General features: G+C 44.8%; 1 protein-coding gene and 1 long non-coding RNA gene across 8 annotated transcripts in view; one reads left to right on the forward strand and one right to left on the reverse strand.

Moving 5' to 3' along the window:
- The window catches only part of RASAL2 (RAS protein activator like 2), an 891,981-nt gene that overhangs the window by 612,129 nt on the left and 258,408 nt on the right, over positions 1–21,444 (forward strand). The window lies entirely within an intron of this gene.
- LOC146833755 (uncharacterized) overlaps positions 1–21,444 on the reverse strand; it is a 134,411-nt gene that overhangs the window by 64,563 nt on the left and 48,404 nt on the right. The window lies entirely within an intron of this gene.

Below are 21,444 nucleotides of genomic sequence, written 5' to 3' on the forward strand. Positions count from 1 at the left end.
GGAGCGCCTTTGCGTGCGTTCTGCGTTCGCTCCTTGATGTGCAGCAATTGATTTCCACTTTCTGTAAAACCCGCGTCCTATTGCACAGTCAACATTTCGTGTAATTGATTTTTGCGTTTTAGACCACTGTGAAGTGCTAAATCACCTAGTTATCGACTCACTCGAAGTCCTCTGGTCTTGTTTGGTACAAGATCCACTACATGGTTTGTCTGCAACCATTGGGATATAGTGTGATGGGGGCCACTGCAACAGCACACAGCTTAATATGTGGGTCACGTTGATCCATGACTTTAGACGTGGTGTAGAGGAAATTGGAAGGTGGAGTTGATGTTGGCGATACACAGGGCTTTGAAGTGAGCTGGGTCCCTCCGGCTCTGAGACCTGGCAGTAAATATAAACAGACAATGAAACGGGTACCTGGCGGGCCCTATAATGATGTCCTAACTTGTATAGTGCTAATGTGAATTTAGTCGTCTCTAATGTCGGTGTGAGTTCAGGTTGTGGGTGGGTATTTACAAGGGGTCACAATTGTGAGCTCTGAAGTTAAGGCTGAACGCAGTGCGAGATTCTCACAGTGTCTGTCAGTGGGTCATAAACAGGATCATCCAGTCCTAGGCCTCTCTGCAGATAATGCAGAGCAATGGTCATATGTTAAAAGTGCAATTGCCCTTCAATGAAAAAGTGTGTGATGGAGGTGCACAGTTATCGTAATAATGGCAGTGCAAAACTAAAAGAAAACAAGAGTGCTTATAGTTGAGTGGGTACATTGCGTGTATGGCCTGAGAAGCAAAAGATGTGCAGTGAAGCACATGTTGGAGAGAGTGGAAAGAGGGTGCTGAAGCGGAAAGAGGAATAAGAAAATGGGCATGGGTTTCTAACCAGGAGACTGCTGAGGAAAGTGGTGTGACTAGAAGCACGGGAGTGCTTGAGACATTCCGAAGGCTACCTCCCCTTTCCACAGAACGTATGTTTTCACTCATATTTTCAAAATTGAATCATTTTTAATTCTAATTATTCACAACAAAATCATTGTCGTTACTCATTTATCTGATATTGGTAACGAGCACTGGCAATTCCAATAAGGTTGGCTTGTTTTTGGTGCATGTTACTGTGATATGTCTTTGATGCATGCTTACAGAGAGGCACCAAAATACTGGCCAGGTAGTAGTATGGGATTCATAGAATTTTATTTTGCATGTTTGAAGCCACACATTTAATTATATAGGCCGTCCCCCTTGGAAAGGACTCCCAGTTATGTCTTAGGTCACACCCATTTTGGCCCTCCAATCATGCCCCTCCCCCATCAACCCTCTCCTCCCATCACCTCACACATGCAAACTTTTTTCATTCTACTTAAAGCCCCGGGGATGCAGCAGTGAGCAAAGGTGTTAGCAGACAGTAATGTTTCTGATAGTAGTGTGGTGCACTGAGGTGCTGTCTAAGGTGAGTTGTAGAGGGTAGGCTGTGAACAGCACTGTGCTTCCAGGTTCTGTGCTGTCCTCTGTGGGGCACAGTGAAGTGATATTGGAGTGACTTTGCTCTGACTAGCACCCTGCTTCAAAGTTCACTGAATTCTGAGGAGATAAGGTAGAGTAGCTAGGCTGTGGACAGCACCAGGCTTCAGGGATCTGCACTGCACTGCTGTGATGCTGTCCTTCGTTGAAAGCTGCAGGATTGTACTGGCCGTGTTTGTTGTGTGCCGGTTGCTGCTGCAGGTGGTGGGCTTCGACACTCACTTTTAGGGACCAAGACTTGTTTTTCGGTGTCAGACTTTGACCCAAAGCAAGCGAGAGATAGTCAGAGAAAGGAGGAGGAAGAAAAAATATGGGGAAACAATGACAAATAGAGAATACAGGGATGAAAAAGAACATGCAAGAGAGAGGTAAAGGGAAAGTAATGTGGTGGAAGAAAGAATCTTGAAGTGGTGGAATCAAAGACTAGGCAGCCTTGGTATTTGGAAACCCCAGTGTTTGACACCAGGCTCCTAAGAAAAACTTTGGGCCCTGGCCTTTTCTTTCTTTCTTTCTTTCTTTCTTTCTTTCTTTCTTTCTTTCTTTCTTTCTTTCTTTCTTTCTTTCTTTCTTTCTTTCTTTCTTTCTTTCTTTCTTTCTTTCTTTCTTTCTTTCTTTCTTTCTTTCTTTCTTTTTTCTTTCTTTTTTCTTTCTTTCTTTCCCCCTTTCTTTCTCACTCTTTCTTTCTCACTCTTTCTTTCTCACTCTTTCTTTCTTTCTCACTCTTTCTTTCTTCCTTTCTCACTCTTTCTTTCTTTCTCACTCTTTCTCTCTTTGGTTTTGAGTCTGTCTTTTTAAATGTTTATATAGCATTATGCTCCTGCCATACGCCAGAGCACCCTAAAACACTGAGTATTGTGCATCATTGGACTCCAGACGGTCGCTGTTCTCATTTTTGTCTCATCTGAATCTTACCCCCCCCCAATCTGGTGACCCGCAAAATGCCCCGAAGTTCCTTATAATGCGTTAACAAAACAGGAATGCCCAATTTGTATACAGCTGTTTCATTAAGTGTATAGGCTGGGTAGCAGTGGGACAGGGCCACTGTCCATACCGAGGAAAAAATACTCAAAGGCCCAATCTTTGGATAGCGTGGGACATATTTGTTGAAAAAAACAAAAAATTCTGAGCCTAAATCTAAAAATAATCTCACTCTTTTACATTATGATGGCAATTGCACCCTGGCAACAGGATCTAAAAACAACCTTTGCACATTTACAAATTATAATGTTTACATGTAATTATTTTTCAAAGCTGAATAAGCAGCCTTTTGAGGCTAGAATTGCTCCAGCCTTGGACCTATCTTTTAGTTGCAATTAGCCAAGCAAAAATTCTTGATCTTTCTGACCCACTTGCTTGACTCTTCGCATTATATAAGATGGAGAAAACGATCCATCCTCATGCATAGGTGTCCACACCGTCATCAAGGACCCAAGTGCGGAGTCGATCTGAGGCAGCCGTTCATAGCTGCCGTGCCCTGGACCGGATCCCATTCCCTCCTCCCCCTTTTTGCCCCATAGTCCTCTCTCACTGATGAGAAACATGGTGCCCACGTCCTGTGTCCTAAAGGCTACCAGTGCCATCAATAGACCAAGCTGGAAACATCACTGTTCATCCACGGCCAAGAATTTTGAACTGTGAGATGTTTGCACCTTAAGAGCATTAAATAAATAACTGAAGCAATACTAACCCCATTATCCCCATGACCAAAGAAGGAACTGGAAAATTACAGACACTCGGTGTAGGCGGATCACATCCAACCAGTTCTGCTGTACTGATCCATTGCTGCTCCCACTTCATCTATACAGCAGTATACCAAAGATTGGGAGGGTTTCATCACTGCAAAGAGAAGTTGGACTAAGGGATTTGAACTGATGGTGCTGGTTTTGGATACCGAGGCTGGAGCCACATCACTCCATATCCTCTTATTTAGTTGCAGTTTTCTTTTCTTGTTAATCTGTGGTGCTTTGTTATAGGTGAGTTTGTTCACAGGGTCATTAATGTGATGGGCCGCTGGTAGTGGTCGACAGGGTTGGCAGAAATGTCAGCAAGTGTCTTGATCCATGGGTTTTCCTTTTGATGTAATAATTTGTATAATTTCTCGTTCAGTTTGCGGAGGTGGTGGTCCAACATTTCAATGCCTAGCTCTCTATGAAGGTCTGCTGTTCTTGTATAGCAAGGAGCACCTGCTTTTATGCATAGGGTCTTGTTTGGGAGTTTTTGCAGATATTTCGAATACCTCTCCTGACAATTGAGCCGCACTGGGATGCAGATGAGGGTAAACCCTTTGAGTCACAAAGATTTTATACCGCCACCAGGGAAGCCTCTGATATCACCATCATCCCCACACCCCAGCGACTCGCTCCATCTCCTCCCATGGTTTTACACCTGTAAAAATGCCCGCGCAACAGGGCAGTGGAAACAGGAAGACCCTCAAGTGTTGCTCCACGAAACTTATGATGGTAACACTGGGAGCCCACTAGGCCTAGCCTAATGGTTACTTACCCCTCAGTTTTGGATTAAATTGGCTCTACTTTATGTACCTATCACATGGCGAATGGCATCCAGTTTAGAACGCAAATAAAGTAAAGTGCTGCACGCTTGGAAGTACCTGTCCCCAAAGTGATGAATGGGTTCATACTAAACATTTTTGGGATTTCATAGTAATTGCCTTCATATGGCAGCCCTCCCTCTCTATGTACAGTTGCTCCCTTTTGTTAGGAGGGCGTCAGAGGCCTGGTCTTAACTTCAGTCCCCGTCCTAGCTCTGAGCACCAGGGCTGCTCAGTGTGTGGGAGTCCAGTGAGAAACAGAGGAGGTGAAGGAGTGGAGCTGCTCCTGAGCTGTGTGGTCCAACCTTGGAACTCCCTTGCCTATCATCTGTGTACTGATAGCTGCCAGGCCTGGCCGGAAAGCGCTCTATAGTCTTTTTCCCCAGTAATCTTTGCATGACTGATTCCTTGAAAAGATGGTTCCTAGGGCAGTGGTAGCCCCTTCTGGTTGCAAAGAGACAACGGGTAGATGCATGCGCAGTTTGGTCTACACTCAGACATGGACCCAAATATCACACAACTAGTGTCAGTTGCCTGTTACATCAGTGTTGCCTAACATAGCATTCATGTCAACAGCTTTCTAGATGCCCATGTCTTCTTCCCTGAGCTCCCCTAGAGGCATCTAGTGCAGACGCACTGGTGGCTCCCGGTGTGTCCTTGGGAAAGTAAGCTAGCCTTGGGGTTCTCTCAGCAGGCTTCTGGACCAAACAAGCATTGGCATAGCCAATAGGTCTCGCTTTTGGGACCTTATAATTGATTAGCCATGCAACACTTGATGTTGTTTAATAAAGGATATTGTGCTGGATAACTAAACACTTATAATGTCTCAAAGGCAAGACCTATTGGCTATGCATTGGAGGGGCCTTATAAGCGTTTAGGTAGAGCTATTGACTTTGCCAATGTTTCTAACCTGTGCTGTAGAGAAGTGTGTCTGCTGTGCAGCATGCTGAGAAGTTGTAATTAAAAAGTGTAAGAAGCACTGAGTGATGCTGTGGTGTCGTCGAGTGATGCTGTGGTGTCGTCGAGTGATGCTGTGCTGGTCCTGAGTGATGCTGTGCTGGTCCTGAGTGATGCTGTGCTGGTCCTGAGTGATGCTGTGCTGGTCCTGAGTGATGCTGTGCTGGTCCTGAGTGATGCTGTGGTGGTGCTGAGTGACATTGTCGTGGTGCTGACTGATGCTGTAGTGGCATTGAGAGATCCTGTGCTGGCCCTGAGTGATGGTGTGGTGGCCCTGAGTGATGGTGTGGTGGCCCTGAGTGATGCTGTGGTGATGCTGATTGATGTTGTGGCGCTGCAGAGTGATGCTGTGGCGCTGCAGAGTGATGCTGTGGCGCTGCAGAGTGATGCTGTGGTGGTACTGAGTGATGCTGTGGTGTTCCAGAAAAAAAATGTGGGTGGGAAAGGACTGGTTTCTTTCATTCCCACATGCAACTTCGATATATGGACAACATCTAGAATGTTTAAATGGACTGGGGTACAGAACATTTGTGCGCAAACATTTGCCAGAATCGATTGAGTGCAGTCCAGGAATGAAGCCCTTTGTCTCCCCATGGAAGTAATTTGGAGTGTTGTTCCCAGTATTTCCAATTATATGGTGTGACGTATCCAAGGGTGCTGCCACCAGCCAGGCTGTTCTCAAGGACCTGATTCGAGAGGATGCCTTGCTGGCTGAGACTCGGAATATAATCATTATATAAGTACCTGAATGACTGGTAACAACCATTATACAAGGGAAGACAACTATGCATAGGGCTCACAGCAACAAACACTCTGTAAGTCCCCAAACCATGCGAGTACGATAAAAATTCAATGTACACGTATTCGTAATAGCGTGTGTAAAGACCACAATAGCACCCCTGTGCACAGTAAGAGATAGTTGAGTTATAACAAGCCGGTAGATATACATGCACGACTCTGCTAACTAGTTTAAACACTCCTCTCCCCTAGTGGCAATGTGAGTGTTTAAACATACCCTGCCTGTACCTAAGCAAAAACAACCATTTTGAGAGCAATACTAAATATGACACTTTACATGTCCCGTAACATGCGAATAAAACATGAATCATATCTTCAACCCAGTACCAATTAAAGGCTTCTGTTACGCTCTAAATGAAGAAACAAAAAACATCTGTGTCCTTACCCTTTCCAGAAGTCTGTCTGTCAGCGTCCCCGTAAAAAACAATTTGCATGCTGGGGCTTATATTTAAAGCCCGAAAACCGTCTCCCATTAACAAAAGTGCAACCAATCACCGCTCTCAAGGGAGCAATGTGTTTGGGCCCGTGTTTAAGCAACCTGTGCGGCAAAGCTAGTGGCAGCGGTATGAGCTGTGAGCCCGCCATATTGGAATGGCGAAAATGTAGCGAGAAAATACAGGGCGAGAGGCGGCCGTGTAGATGAAATGGCGGAGGAGATATCGCCAACCGTGTGGGATGACGTAAAAGAAAAATTAGAAAAGTGCATCCACAAGGGGCATGTTAATCTGCACTTGTCTTCGAGTAGAAAGGAAACCTGATTATCACAAAAGGTCCTATTACTCGAGCTTAAGTCATACATGCAGCATGAGAGAAGGAGAATGAAAAAAAAAATAAAACACAAAAATGGAGTGGCAAGCAAACTCACCGGCAGCTACACTTATAAAATGCTGCATGCGTAAGGTGACGAAAGTGAAAGGAAAATGAAGCTGACGAAAAGGGAGTGGGAGAAGGGAGGGGATTTACGCGCGCGCTGTAAGGCTTAATCAGCCATTACAGAAAGCCAGATGGCAGCTGTGCACGTCGCGTGTGCTTGTGCGCGTAACAGGAAGCTGGTGGCCGGCAAAAGCCTGTGTGTAGCACTTTTAAAACCCAGCTACTAAATGTGTCGCCAGGGTTGCGCATCCGCTGGCTCAGGCGAGACCTAAAAAGGAAAAAAACATACATTTGGAATTCTAAAGTGATAAATGAAAGTTTTTGAAAATAATTTGGCACAAAGCAGGCCTGGCCTAAAGGAACAGTAGAGTGCCTAATAGAGAACACTTTTATTGTAGCAGGAGCATATTATGTTCTATACATTGAAGAGTTAAATTGAAGCCTGCGTCAGTGGTGTTGAAATGGCAAAATGAGCCCTAATGCAAGAAAGAACATTGGATCCACGTCCCTTGGTTTACCATAAAAAAAAAACGAATTGGGGTGAATTGGGCTTATCACGCTCCTGGTGCCACTGCACCTGCAGCGCCACTGATAACTACGCCCCTGCAGAGTATGATGGGGAGGTGGGAGTGGGACCATAAAACTGGTACAAACACTCTCCTGTTTCTACATATCTCGCTCATGTTTACAATTTGAGGCATGGAAACAAGGTGATTTGGACAGAATCGTAAAATCTAAGTTTGTGCGAAACGGGATCAATAGATTAAGTGTCTCTTAGACTGGCGCAGATAAGGCTGCAGTGCTCCACTGGGCATTGCGCCGGGGTGTATGGGAGTTTGGGGGCAAAACCGCCCTTTTGTTTAGATGTTTGAATTTCCAACCGTTGTATATAGTGCAGGTTTGAACCAGCATGGTTCCAGAGCATATTTCGGATTTTTTTGTTTTTTACAAGTGAATGTGAGAGTACTTAATATTAAACAAGCATCGGCAAAATCAATGGGTCAGGCTCTGACAAGCCTGCAATGGTTATTTATTTCTTGTAGACTTTTAAGGGTATTAAATGTTTAAAGTTAAAAAAACATTAAAATGCCACCATATACAAGTGGTGTGCATATGTGTGCAAAAACAGTAAAACACGACCATGCACAAACATTGGAGTAAAAACAAATTAAATGAAACAAGACGAAAGAAGAGATTGTGTAACTATCGCTGGCTCTGAAGTGGACTACGTTTTTGGTGCATGTGCATATCTTCACTCCCAATGAAGATGGTCAGGGGTTGCAATGGGTCGAACCACACCTCCATACAGTTTTCTGTGGTGGGCGAAAAGAAAATATGAATGGCATTTGAACAGACCAGCGGATGAAGAGAGCTGGCCAAAAGCCCCTATATGTATAGGCATATATTTTTATCATTCGTTTTTGGTAGATGTTAGACTGGCGCAACACCTTAGACTTCTCTAGGCATGACCTAAAAAGGAATAAGAGGTTTTGTTTGCCCTTGAGGGATCAAAATAGTGTATGTTGCATCTCATGTAACAGTAACTTGTGTTTTTTCTGATATTTCTGTGCCCAGGGGTCAGAGATTCACACCCAACTTTGATATGTGCATTGCTGTTGTGCGGTTTTGTTTTCTAATAGAGACTGGAGTACCAAGCATAGAAGCTTAAAAGTAGCACATTTTCTGATTGGGAGCCAATGAAGAGATATAAGAGTGGGCTTTGAGGGAGTGTGGGGAGAGGAAAGGGGGGGTTGCAGACTAGGCCTTGCAGCAGTGTTCTCCACTACCTGGAGTTTTGATAGTAGTGTTTAGCTCCGACCCTTAGGGAGTTTAGGAGTTTTCATAATCCAGGCAGCTGACCTCGTAAAGGCTTTTCTTGTATGCAGAGGTAACCATTGAAATGCTTTCCTTAGCGTTTGCATGATTCTAAAACAAGAGCCGTAGAGGGGCAGACAGTCGCCCCTCTCAGGGTTCTCCCTTCCAGCAGGTACAGAGGCCCTCTTGAAATTGCTGATGCTTTAATTTTGCACCCAAAAGTACTAGTGCCCTAAGTTTCAGTAAATCCATGTTGCAGAATACCCCTCGCACCCCGTTCCAAGTTGTTCCAACAGGATGAGTAAAATAGTAAATCTATGTTAATGCTCTGATATCCAAGCGTCATATCTGAAACATGGTCCTTTTTGTGGGGGCCTATTCTGCCACATTTCACCTGCTTTAAGTACGTCTCTTAAGTCATCCACAGTAATATCGCATGCAGTGATGCCAGATTCAACATTTCTGCATGTTAAGTGATACTAATTTGGTCGCATCTCCTCTTTCCACCAAAATCAGTATTATGAGGCCGCTTGTAGTGCAGACCAGAACGCACAAAAGGACAGAGGTTTCATTCATGATATCTGCAAATCCAGCCCACCCACCAGCAAATAAATGTCTGCGAGTCCTGGAGGAGGCCTGCAGAAACGTTATCCATCGCATTCTTGTAAAGTTTTAAAAGGAGGGCAGGGGCCATCTTTGTGTGACTTCAAAAAAGCAAACATTTGGTAATATTAGAGTGATGTTTGTATAGGCTAGCAGATGTATTTGGTGTTTAGCTTTCAGGGAGAGCCAGATTCGTTCTTTTATCAACTCTCACAGACTTGAAGCACATTTTATTACTATGAGAAACTAGAAAAGGGTTCATTAAGAGCAGTCTTTTTTCAAACACTTTACAAACTAAAATGTGTTGCTAGTGTGTGCTTCTCAGTTCGCCCTTACTTCCTTAATAACTGAAAACCTTCAATGACGTCTGTCTGAAGATGCCACTTCTAACATCATCAAAGTTTGACTCCACATTTTTGTTAGCCAAATAAAGATATTACCAGTTCCTGGTCGTCTAGTGCTTGGGTGTCTTTCTTAAAACGAGCATTAGGTCTTGGCTTTTGGCTTTTCTTATGCAGATCTATTGCCTTTGCCAGTGCTTTTTGGCGCTGCTGTTTAGCATCGACAATAAGAGATTTTTATTTATTTTTGGGCTGCAAAAAACTGTGATGATTCATATGTGCGCATGCATCATCACACATGCTCTTGAATGCATCATGGTGAAACAGCTGCTCTGCATCACTGCCTCATGACACAGAAGCTGTATTGGTTTTTGTTTTCCTGTACCATTGCAAGATGGTGGATGCTTATCTTGGAGTGTAAATTAAAAACATAATACAAATTGCAGCTGCATGGCCCTTGCATAAAAAGTATCTATATGTGTGTGTGTGTGTGTATATATATATATATAATATATATATATATATATAGAGAGAGAGACAGAGAGACAGAGAGACAGACAGACAGACACAGACACAGAGAGAGAGACAGACACACTGGGATGGGTTAAGTAAATAAGCGCCAGCAAGAGCAGCTTTGAGGGAGCAGTGGAGGAGATAGGGGTGTAACATATAAAAAAATAAGCTGATAAATAAATTCACAGCTGCATACACGTGTGCATGCATACTGGCCATGTGACTTGTTACATGGCCTTTGGTCAGAACCTGCAGATCTGTTGTCTCTCTCACCAAATCCATCTGATAGAAAGGTCTGCTACTGCTCCTTACAGTCTGTAGTAAGTAGCTTAACACACACTAAAAGTTCTGTTGTGACTTTAGGTATACTGACTAGCCAACAGAATGGCCACCATCTACCACCATCCATGAATGCAGATCAATGAAAAAGATTAATGTTCATGTAGCCACATAATGTTTTTGCCACATTATTCTGTAAAGTCCAGTAGAACCTTTTCTGCCTTAAAACATAACTTTATTTCCACTTTGTAAGTCAAAACGTTTAAACGCTTTTAGAATAAATACTGTTAACCAAGTTATGTTATTCCTCTGCTGTGCATCATACTTGGAATACTCCAGTGGACCTCTTGTCCTCTTAGTCTTGCTCCTCCATTGGAATTTTTTTGACTTGACAACATGGAGCTTGTGAAAGCACATCGTAGCCCTCCTGTGAAACGTTTTCGGGCCCCCTATACCAGCAGTGTCACCTAATCACTGCCCCCCGGGTCCGTCACACACAGGCATCTTGGCATTACATGGCACCATCTTGAACCAAGGCCTCAGTTGGCCCAACCACTGCCTTTTCTCATATTTTGTACACCCTTGCCTCATATGTATTTCCACAAACTTGCATCTGCTCGTTTTCGGTCATTTCCTCTAGTATATTAATTAGTCCTCCTGGTTCTGTTTTTCAAACCCAGAAAGCCACTTAAGAAGTTGTACCAGCAAGAGCTAGTCTCACGCCCCAGGAGAAACTATCCTTCTGCCTGTACATTTGTGTTTGTATCAAAACTGATATGCGGCCCCTCATTACAGTGACTGTACTCCAGATTTACAGCAAAAAAAAAAAAACTGTACCAGAGAATGTGGTACTTTCGGATGTGGTAATCCCACGCCAAGAAATGCAGTAATGTCTGGATGCAGTATTACAACATCATTTTGAAAGAGTCTGTTTGAAATGGGAAATTACTGGAGGAATAGGTGCTTTCGAACACGTCCTATTTCAGGACGCTTTCCGTTAACATATTTTGCCAGGTTGTGACTGGTAAAATATGTCCTTGGAAGACCCAGAGAGTGCGTATTTACTGCATTCTCATCTCTGGTTCTGCCAGTAACCCATTACCAGCCAATTCGTGATATCCAAGCTTGTCAGAGTGAGGGCCGCAGTAGCTTGTTACCTCAAATTAACCTCCCAGCTATGAAACTGGAAACTGAGGCTGGAACAAGACAGAAAGCAAATTGCAGAAACCTAATGGTGTATGTAATAGACTTGCCTTAGTGGGAAATAATGAAATATCAGAAAGATAAGAACCGACTGAGTGATTATTGTTTGAGTGGAACAAGGCATGTCAAAGTACGTTAGTAGGTGGCATAAAACGAAGAAGAAATACTGAATAAAGCATTTAAACCTCAATCTAGCCTGTATAGACAGCACTGGCTCCAAGCCACCTTTGATGCCAAGTCACAATGCCGCTCCAGACCTAATGAAGCTTCTTGTGCCAGCTGACTGCAGGGCTGCGTGATCTGCATGGTGCCAGGCGGGCCTTGTTTAAAAGGTCCAGTTGGCACCTCTTCACGAGCAGAGCAGTGATCTCTAGACCTATGTAAAAATAAAAAACTTCTCCCAAGTCCCCTGCATATCTGTGAAGGTTAAGTCTGGCCAATTCCTCACGCACCAATAACCCAAATACACTACCCCCCCCCCCCCAAGTCACCCACCCAACACCCCTACGCCCTAATCCCCGCCCAACGCTCCAAAAAGAGCCTAGTTAGATTTTCTTTTTCCCCAACTTATTTATTTCTTGAATATAGGGTACAAATTTTCACATAATGATGTGCTCTCCCACGCAGGAGACTTTGAGAGCCAGCTTGCTGCACGTTCTTCCAGAAATCTTCTGCATGAGTTGTGATGGCCTGGTCATGTGATTGCTGCCTCTTTTGCGTGGCCTAGAGATTTTCAGAGATGCCTTGATCTCCCACCTTTGGAATTTAAAGAGCCAGGAGACCGCAAGTTGAATTAACTGCAAAGAGATGAGTTGCTTTGCCCTAGGTCACACAGTATGTTCTAGCGGTGAGGAAGGCTTTAGAATTAAAACCCCGATCTCGTAGTTTTGCAGCAGTGATTGAGTCAGTAAGTGCAAAGTTTATCTTAGAATCAAACTTTGTTCCCTTTGAAATGGGTGTGTATGAGTCCAGTCCACTCAATAGAAGGCTAGAAATCCACCGTTGGGTGGCGTGCTTTCATATTAGTCTGAAATATAATGAATGTGCTGGAAAGTGTGGGTCGAGGGTAGAAGTTCGGTGCCGCAAGTGATATCTGTAAGCGCACACTGAATAGGCGCAGCAGCCTGCACCGACCTGCTGCGGGTGACTCTTCTGTGGCAGGCTGTCAGCAGTAGTGGTTCCACTGCAGCTCAGGGCCGACTTTAGGGTGGTGCTGCGACTGGTGGAGCCGCTCCGGGCGCTGACTTGGGAAGGGGGGGGGGCACAGTGTTTAAAAATAACTTTTGGTTTAAAAGCACCTGAACTTCCTATTGCGTCCAGCAGTTTTCAGGCAACAATAAAAATGTTAAGATAACTCTAGTGATTAATGTTCCTACTTGTGAGAGATCAGAATTGTGTCTAAGTAGCGCAGAGGGTTAATGTGCCTGCAGCAAAGAACACCATGCACACCACAGATATGAGTGTAAGTGAACTGGGAGTAGCACTATAAAAAAAAAACACGTTGGTCGGAGAGGCTATGGAGAGATGGGGTGCACTATTGGAGAGTGGTAGTGAGGGAGTTCATGGAGAAGAAGGTCACGGGGGGCACCAAAAAATGGTTGTCGCACCAGGCGCTGCCAGCGCTGAAGCTGGCCCTGCTGTAGCTCATCAGATATGGCCCAGGATGCGCCTGCTTCTTCCGCCCAGAGTTGCTGTGTTAAAAGAACCGTGACAGACTGCCTCGACTCGGGAAAGCAGTCAAACCGGCCTGCTGGGTATCCACCCACCTGCCCTCTGTGGTTTCTGTTCATCAGCGTTCCCACACTGCTTGTTGCTCTTTCATGGATCTAGGCGTAACTTTTACGGCATATTTGTGAACACTATGTGAAGCGTTTGTTTTGATACGTTGTTTATGGTGTTTTCGAGTATAAGTTTTTCCATACTGAGAATGTAATCGGAGAGCAGAGTGTATTTTCGTACTGTCATTGCGCACATGCGCATTACGCAACAGGCCACCCCCTGACTGCCAAATATATACAGATATATCGGTGTGGCACACACTGTGTACCAAATCTGTTACATTCTTAGTGACTGGTACATACATGTATACAGCCATCAGTGAGGGGGAAGAACTCCAGGACACAGTCAGTCTTAAACATACATGTAAACAGCCATCAGTGTGGGGAAAAAAGAACTCTGCTTTCGAGGTCTGTCGCAGTCTTAATGACTGGCACATGCATGTATACAGCCATTAGTTTGGGGGGGGGGGTGGGGGGTGGACTCCCGAGCACCGTCACAGTCTAAGCGAATGGTACATACATGAATACAGCCATCAGTGAAGGGGAGGGGGCTGGGCAGCAAAGCTTGTGCACAATCTTAGTGACCAGCACGTGTATACAGACATACCTGTGTAAGACTGTCACTGTGCTTCAGAGGTCTGGCACAGTATTCCTTCCTGGCACGCGTATATAGACATCAGTGCAGGACACACGCACTGTTCTTCAGAGCTTTGGTACAATTTTACTGACTGCCACATGTGCACAGCCATACCTGTGGGCTACTGCTCCATTGACGCTGTCCTTTAGAGCTCTGAAACTGTGTTCCTCCCAGGAATTTGCACACAGCCCCCAGTGAAGAGCATAAGCACTGGACTTCAGAGCTGTGCCACAGTATTAAAGAAACACCACATGTATAATGTATACATATGGGTTGTACCAGGGCTTTAAGTGGGATGAAAAAACTGCGGGGGGGGGGGGGGTCTCAAAGGGGCGTGGCCAATGTAATTAAGGGTGTGGCTTACAAACACGTACGCTAAAAATCTGTTCTTAGCATAGTGTGTCGCCCGACTTGTATTTTGCTGTTTCTGTCATTGCATCCAGATATATGACTCAACAAGTCTCATCATACCTACAAGTCAGGACTATTGCCTTCGTCAATGGTTGTTTGTTGCATGAGATAAATAAGCAGCAACTATGGCTTGTATATAATATTGAAAAAGCTTCCAATTAAAGCCCTGGTGACACCACAACAATGTTGCTGCTCCTGAATTTCAAAAAGAGAAGAAACACCCGGAGAGAAAATGACTCTCTTTAAAGGATTTCCCTTCCCCTACAACGCTCACCTGGCATGACGTCATGCCATAACTTCTCCAGTAGTGAGAAGTGAGCAGTGTGAGCACGCGCACATCGATGTGCCTGCTGTCACTCACTGCAGTCCGGAAAAACACTGGACCGCCTGTCCAGTGCACAAAACAGAGCCCGATAGAGACCCGTTTGGAGCCCTTTAAAACACTGCCGGCCCACTTAAATCCCTGGGTTGTACAGACTCTAAAGCTCACAGCTACACGTTATCGCCCCGCACACACATACACACACGTCAATAAGGGGCACACTCGCTGTGCTGCAGACCCCCGACACAAGTATTGTTGCCCAGCAAGCGTGCACTGCCGTGAAGCACACCAACACCCTTTCAAGCATGCTCTCTGAAGGGCACTCAGGAACCCGCAGCAAATCCGAGCGCTTTACGACTTTTTTCAGGGCTATGAAGCTCTATATAAGTGATGCAGGGCGAGCAGTTACTCGAATACTCAGAGGGTTCTGAGGAATTTGCAAGAGGTAGGAAAAAGTCATATAAATGCCAATGCAATGACAGTCCGTCACTGAGGGACATTCCGGGGCGTGTGTACACAGAAATCACAGTGAGACGCTCGTAATGTGACTCCAGGATTCTTTTACTGCAGGGCGTTTGTGTGCAGTTATTACTACTGTACAAAGCCCTGCATGCCAATCAAGGAGGGAGAAACTCGATTTTTTTAAAGACAAAATGGCTTTATTTCGGGTGTTTCCCGCATGAAATTGCCTCTGCTTCAATAGAAGTAAATGGGGGAAAATACATTCTCACGGTTAATGTTTTTTTAAAACCTCCCTCTTTCCTCTTCTAAAATGTTAGCATTAGTGCTTTAAATGGGCCGGTACTGAGCACCGGCACTTTTTTATTTTGAGAGGGAGAGAGTACCTGCACTTATCTATGACGTAATACGTTTAACTGGAGAGTACCGGCACTTTTCAGAAACAAGCAGGTACTCTAGTACAAAGTACCCGCACTTCTATTTTCTCATTTCAAGCACTGGTTAGCATGATGCAAAGCTCCCGTGCCCTTTTATTGCGAAGAAAGAGTGCGCGTCAGACCTGTGGCCTGGAGCCGTTGTTTAATCGGTACCTACCCCCACCGTCTACTAGTCACCAAGCTCCCTGACCTCTGCAGCCACGCCGTGGTACTACTCTAAGCGAAGGTGACCACCTGATTTGTAACTCCGGGAGGCCATGGCTGCGGCGCGTGCTCCGCGGCGGGGCGGGGTTTCTGCGTTCTGACGGCTCCGTCACTTAGCACCGGCTCTAGAGGGTAAGATGCTTCCAGCAGCACCTCCATTAACGTTGCTTCCCAGAGGTTTTCAAAGCAATAGTCATTTATTTTAGTGCCGTGTTTTCGCTGCACTGTGATTGATGCTGTTTTTCACACTTTCTGGTGTCATGAAGTGGTGTTTTAAATGGGCGGGGAAAGGGGTATTATGTGGTCATTTTAGGCTTATTGATGAAACTTTAAGTTTTATAGGGCTGAAGGTTGATAGTTGCGTTTTCCTTCACGGCCCAATGCAAGTTCTATCTGGTTGGCATGTACAGTCATAATCTAAGGTGCCACCTGGATACTGTGCCCAGCTTCTCGGCAGAGCCCAAGCTGCCAGTACGAGGGAAACCTCGACTTGATCTCAAGAGAGTATTTTCTTACCACCCTTTCTGAGGTGCCTGTTTTAATGGCAGATTTTGTAGTTTTAACGGTGCAGTCCTTTAAAAAAAAAAAAAATATTGTTTTGTATTGTGATTGCATTTATATAGCTCTTACTGCGGCGTCGAAGCGCTTTTTCGAGGAATAGCACGCAACTCTGGAACCCATAAAGGATTAGTGGTGATTTAGTATAGTGAAATATGAGTTATTTGAGGAGTGGATATGTTAGTCTGTTATTTGGATTGAGAAGGAGAGTGAAGGGATAGAACTGGGAAAAAGGTTTGCAATTATGTTGCGTTTGCTACCCCTAATGGGGTTTTGAAGCGCGTTTTCGGCGAGTAGCACGCTACTCTGGAACCCATAAAGGATTAGTGGTGAATGAGAATAGTGAAATATGAAAGTCATTTGAGTGGTGGATATGTATACTCCAGAACTGAGATTTCCCTACTCCCTCATGTAAAATCCATACAGGCCCTTTATTGTAACCCCATAGTGTAACCCCGCAGCCAAGACCTGGAACAAGCTCCCCGCCAGCATCAGACACTCCCCTAACATGCACGCCTTCATGAAGGACCTCAAGACCTTGCTCTTCGACTGAGCTGCCCCCCCTCCCACAGCGCCTTGAGAACCTTACGGGTGTTTAGAGCACTCTATAAACCCCCTGATTGATTGACTGATAGTGTGCACTGGGGAAAGTATCTGGCAGGAATGTGGCATTTAAAAAGGGCTATTTGTCTGTACCCTTTTCTCTGTAGTGCCCAGACTTAGGTATTCCTGTCTGACTTGACTGGGGAAATACACAAATATCCTGTCATTCTTCTCCAAAACGTGAGAGAAAAATGTATAGCATCCCCTCTTGAGGAAAGATGTGCCTTTGTATAAGGAGTCTTTTGTTGCCATGAATAGGCTGTGAGCTGAAATCTGTATCCTGTTCCAGTCTAACCCAGTTTCATCATCTCAGACTAGTAGAACTGCCATAAACAGCATTTTACCCTGTATGAGAGGCACCCAAAACTAGTTTTTCGATTGTTGACCAGAGCTGTATCCATCCCCCAGAACCGAATATTACAGGGCTCGTTGAATTCGTCTTTTGAAGGAACACACGGCCTGTGAGGGTGTTTCCTGGTCCATGGAGCCTCGGGTCGCTCTTCTCCCAAAGGCAGGGGCAGGATTAAGCTCTACAAGAGGCCATGCGGCTGTGTCTGCTTTTTCGTTTGTCAGGGGGGATTGTCTTACTACAAGAGAACATATGACAGCGAAAAAGATTAGGGATCTCTCACCACCAAATCAACCCAGCTTACCTGGGTACCGTTCCTTTGACAGGGCTTAAGCCCACGTGAGCAGTCTCTGGTCAGTGGAATATGCCTGGCAAGCAAGCTCCCCCGCACTAGTGTGAAACCGGTTTCTTTAAAGTGGGCATGCCTCCCTGCACTGACCTCATTACACTTTCCTTGTAGCATGAAGTCTTGAGCAGGCAGATCCACCCCTGCTGGTGAAGACTTTTCTGAGCCATCATCTGGGGGATCTCTCCTACAGTGCAGCGGTTGTAGCCTGCTTGCCATTCAGTACCCTTTCAAAGTGTCCGTGGCTGTCGTTCCTAAAGGCAGTGTCCATTCCTTGTTCATAGGGATACACCTGTCCTAGGTACACATAAGACAGCCCAGCTCAGTCTGGGATAATCATTAATATTACAGTGACACAATAGCATTTTATGTGGACCTCTACAGCTAGTGATGCTCAAGTCGGCCAATTCTTGTCCTCCATCTCAGCAGTTCATGCGTGCCCCAGAAAGTATGGTTGTCTTTGCCATCGTGCCTGCATGAAGAGTGGTGTGGTCTCTTGAGTAAATATCTCTCTAAACTAGTGACCTACATCAACTGCAACCAGTAGGGTGCTTCCAAGCTGCTACTTGTAGCTGATATTGCCTATGTACCAGCATCCAACCATTCATTCATTTACCCACCCTGTGATCCACTCATGTCCCTGTTGTGGGTGATCTCTGCCCCGCCAAGCTGTACACCCAGCCAGGGGGCTGCCTTTTTAGGTCTCCCTAAGCCCAGCGCATGCTCTGGCTCGGAGAGACATTTAGTAGGTGAGTTTTCAAAGTGCTACTGGCTGGCCTAGCGCTTGCGTTCACGTGAGCGTGCACGCGCGCAGCCGCCATTCACGGGTCATTAGCACGACTCGCCGCACGTCTTTCGCTTTGATCGCGATTGCGAACACTTTTGCAATACAGCCGTTTCTGTCGTCCGTCCACCCCTCTTTCTACGTGCCCTTTAATCTTCTTTTGTGTATGCCTCTGACTAACTATACGTATCGACATACGCCGTACAAATTGTTCATCTGTGTATACATCAGTCTCTGTTTATTTACCGCTCTCACGCCTTCGCCACCTTTCTCTCTTTTTATCCCTCATTTCTCTTTCTCCATTTCCTTCAGTCTGTCTATATGTCAGTCCATCTGTTTGTCTTTCTGTTGGGTCTGTCTTGTTCGTTGTTTAACTTGAGGCCAGCCCGCTTACCTTCCCCCCCCCAGGGGGCGCTGTCCATCCAGCTGAACCTCGCAGTCGGGCCGCCTGGGAGAGTTCCTGCTCCTCTTGGCTCCCCAGAGGACCTTCCCCCGCCGGTTGCTCCTCTGCTAGTCGAACGGCTGCGACGTGCAGTTTTTGGTGAACATGTTTGATCTTCTCCCATCTCGGCAAGTAAGCCGAACCACAAATAACAGCACACACGTGGAAGGATCGGGACCATAACATCCGCCCTTACCGGAACCGAAGCAGCACAGAACGGAAGCAACACAGCTGCTCTCCCTGAGCTCTACCAACACTATGGAAAAACGAAGACCGCGTCGTCCACGTGCAAAAACAGGGGGGCTATTTTCGACAGGCATCTGATATTTGTCCTCCAGTTTGCTGTGCTTTAACAACCATAACCGTGTCACACGCTCTTAAAACGGTTTTTGTAGCAAGATTTTAACCTCTACGTGCCCTTTTAAAAAAAAACCTGTCAGTTACTCTTTTCAGCCAAAATATTTTGTGTATTTGAAGCAAATAGTGATAGTGGCAGCGTTTGTCCACTTCCCTGAAAAAGTGCTTAAGATATTTATTCAACTAGGCGCAACAGTTCATTTTCGACATAATGCTATTACAAAGGCGCGGAGAAGCACAATTTAAAGATGGCGTTTTTGTTAGTCGCTCTGCTCTCAGAAGCCACCAATTGAGTACTGTGCATCTGTTAATAGTTCATTGCTTATCTTTGCTTCGCACATTCAGTGATAAAGAGTCTTACATAGAGGCAGTCCCGTTTCTGGCTTGTTTCAGTGACCTTAAAGAATTAATTGAGTCTTAAATATGGGATTAAATTGGTTAATTGTTACACACGGGAATCGTGCACGCTGCAATCATATTTTTGGGTAAAACGAAGTTGACCCAAACCATTGTAGACTCTTGCTATGACATTGAGCTCCTATTTTACTGTCTGTGTCTCCACCGTTGGAACGCAAGTTCCCTCTCTTTCTGATTAGTCTATCAACATATATTTGTAATAATCATTTTATTGGTATGTTAGAAAAAAACATTTATGAAGCTGTATCCCTTAACATTCCCTCTTCCTTTAAGTGGAAATGCTGATATCATGGAGGGAATTCACTCCACAAACACTGAACTGGAGGATGCAGCCTGTATAGATTAATAAAACAATTGTAAACATCAAAAAGAGAGATTGAGGCACATCAGTGTGAAATCCAGATAGTAATAAAAAACAAGCATTGAAAATGCAATAGGTCTCGCCTTTTATTAAGTTAAAGCTATTTGCTTTGCTAATGGTATTGTATAGCAAAGCATATGGCTTTAACTTAATAAAAGGCGAGACCTATTGCATTTTTAATGCTTGTGTTGAGGAATGTTGCACTGCGGCCGCCTCCGACCTTTTACCTTGGTTGTGAAGCTCTGTGTAAAACCTTCAGTACACAAGACAAAACGTTTCTTATTGCCAATGCTTATTTTAATGCATTATATGAATGAGAGTGAGCCCTCAGAAAATACGTATGCAGAGTTTACTTTTTGCTTTTTGTGATGCGCAGTTTTTGACATGAGGTAGACAGCTTTGTAAAATGTTAAAACATAGTTGACAAGTGGAGTCTGTCATGTTTAACACCTTAAGACAATTCTTGCACTTTAGCAGAACTTTGCACACTGAGGGTTTGAGACGATAATGAGTGTTGAAAGGAAAACTACGAGCCCCACAATGCAATAGGCTATTGAAAAGCCAGGAATGGCTAATTCCCAAGTTTACTGGGCACACATAAAATGCAAAATAAAACGTAGCTCCCAAATGTTGTCTTTTTTTTTTTCTCCTGATCTGTAATCACTGTTTTAACATCCCGGTAGGTTAGAGTGCAGATATAACTTTTAAAATGCAAGCGTCTTACTACTGATGGGCTAACGTTAGCATTCATTTGAATTATTCTTGGACCTGGCTAACCCGTTCTACTCGAAACAAAAAAAAGAATAGCATTGGCATAGCCAATAGGTCTCGCCTTTGGGACCCTATAAGCTTAAGCATGAAGTAAAGCAGAGAGGTGTAAGAGACAGTCGCAGCTGCGTAAACCTACTCCCTTTGGGCTATTGGCTGAGCAGCTATCCTAGTGTTGGTATTTTGGTGGTAGGGTATAGGTTTGCAACCTGGCCTATGTGGCAACCGTTGGATATCATGGATACAATACAATTCTCCAATCCTTTAAGAGATAGTGTTATGTTACGTCATATTTTGTGTTATATACGGATAATATAATCTTTGTTAGGTTACTAGTTAAGCTGCATGTAACTTTCATAGTACCTTCTGCCACCCTAATGTACTCCACTTTACTGAGTTTGGGGGTGGGGGGGGCAGAGGACCCAAGACATAAGAATGGGGGTACACAGTAGAGAGAATGAGGGCATCCTCAAATCGTTCTTACCTCCCTGAATGTCCCAGTAGTGCTTTGTGGGTAGGTGACTTGGGTATCAGAATGAAACAAGGTAGATGGGGACCTGTTTTTAGACCAGGGTATGTTGGACCTCGCTTTTATTTATTTAAGAATTTTATATAGCGCTAGCTAGACCCGAGGGTATCAGAGCGCTTTACTACAGTATATGTTCACTTGAAAGACTATAATAATCCTTATTTCTAAAGCGCAAACATATCACCCCTTAAGGTTTCAAGGCGCTGGGGGTCTTCAGGAGGATAACAGAACAGCTGAG

Source organism: Triturus cristatus, chromosome 4_2 (assembly GCF_964204655.1).
Source record: "Triturus cristatus chromosome 4_2, aTriCri1.1, whole genome shotgun sequence".
In the NCBI taxonomy this organism is placed as follows: domain Eukaryota; kingdom Metazoa; phylum Chordata; class Amphibia; order Caudata; family Salamandridae; genus Triturus; species Triturus cristatus.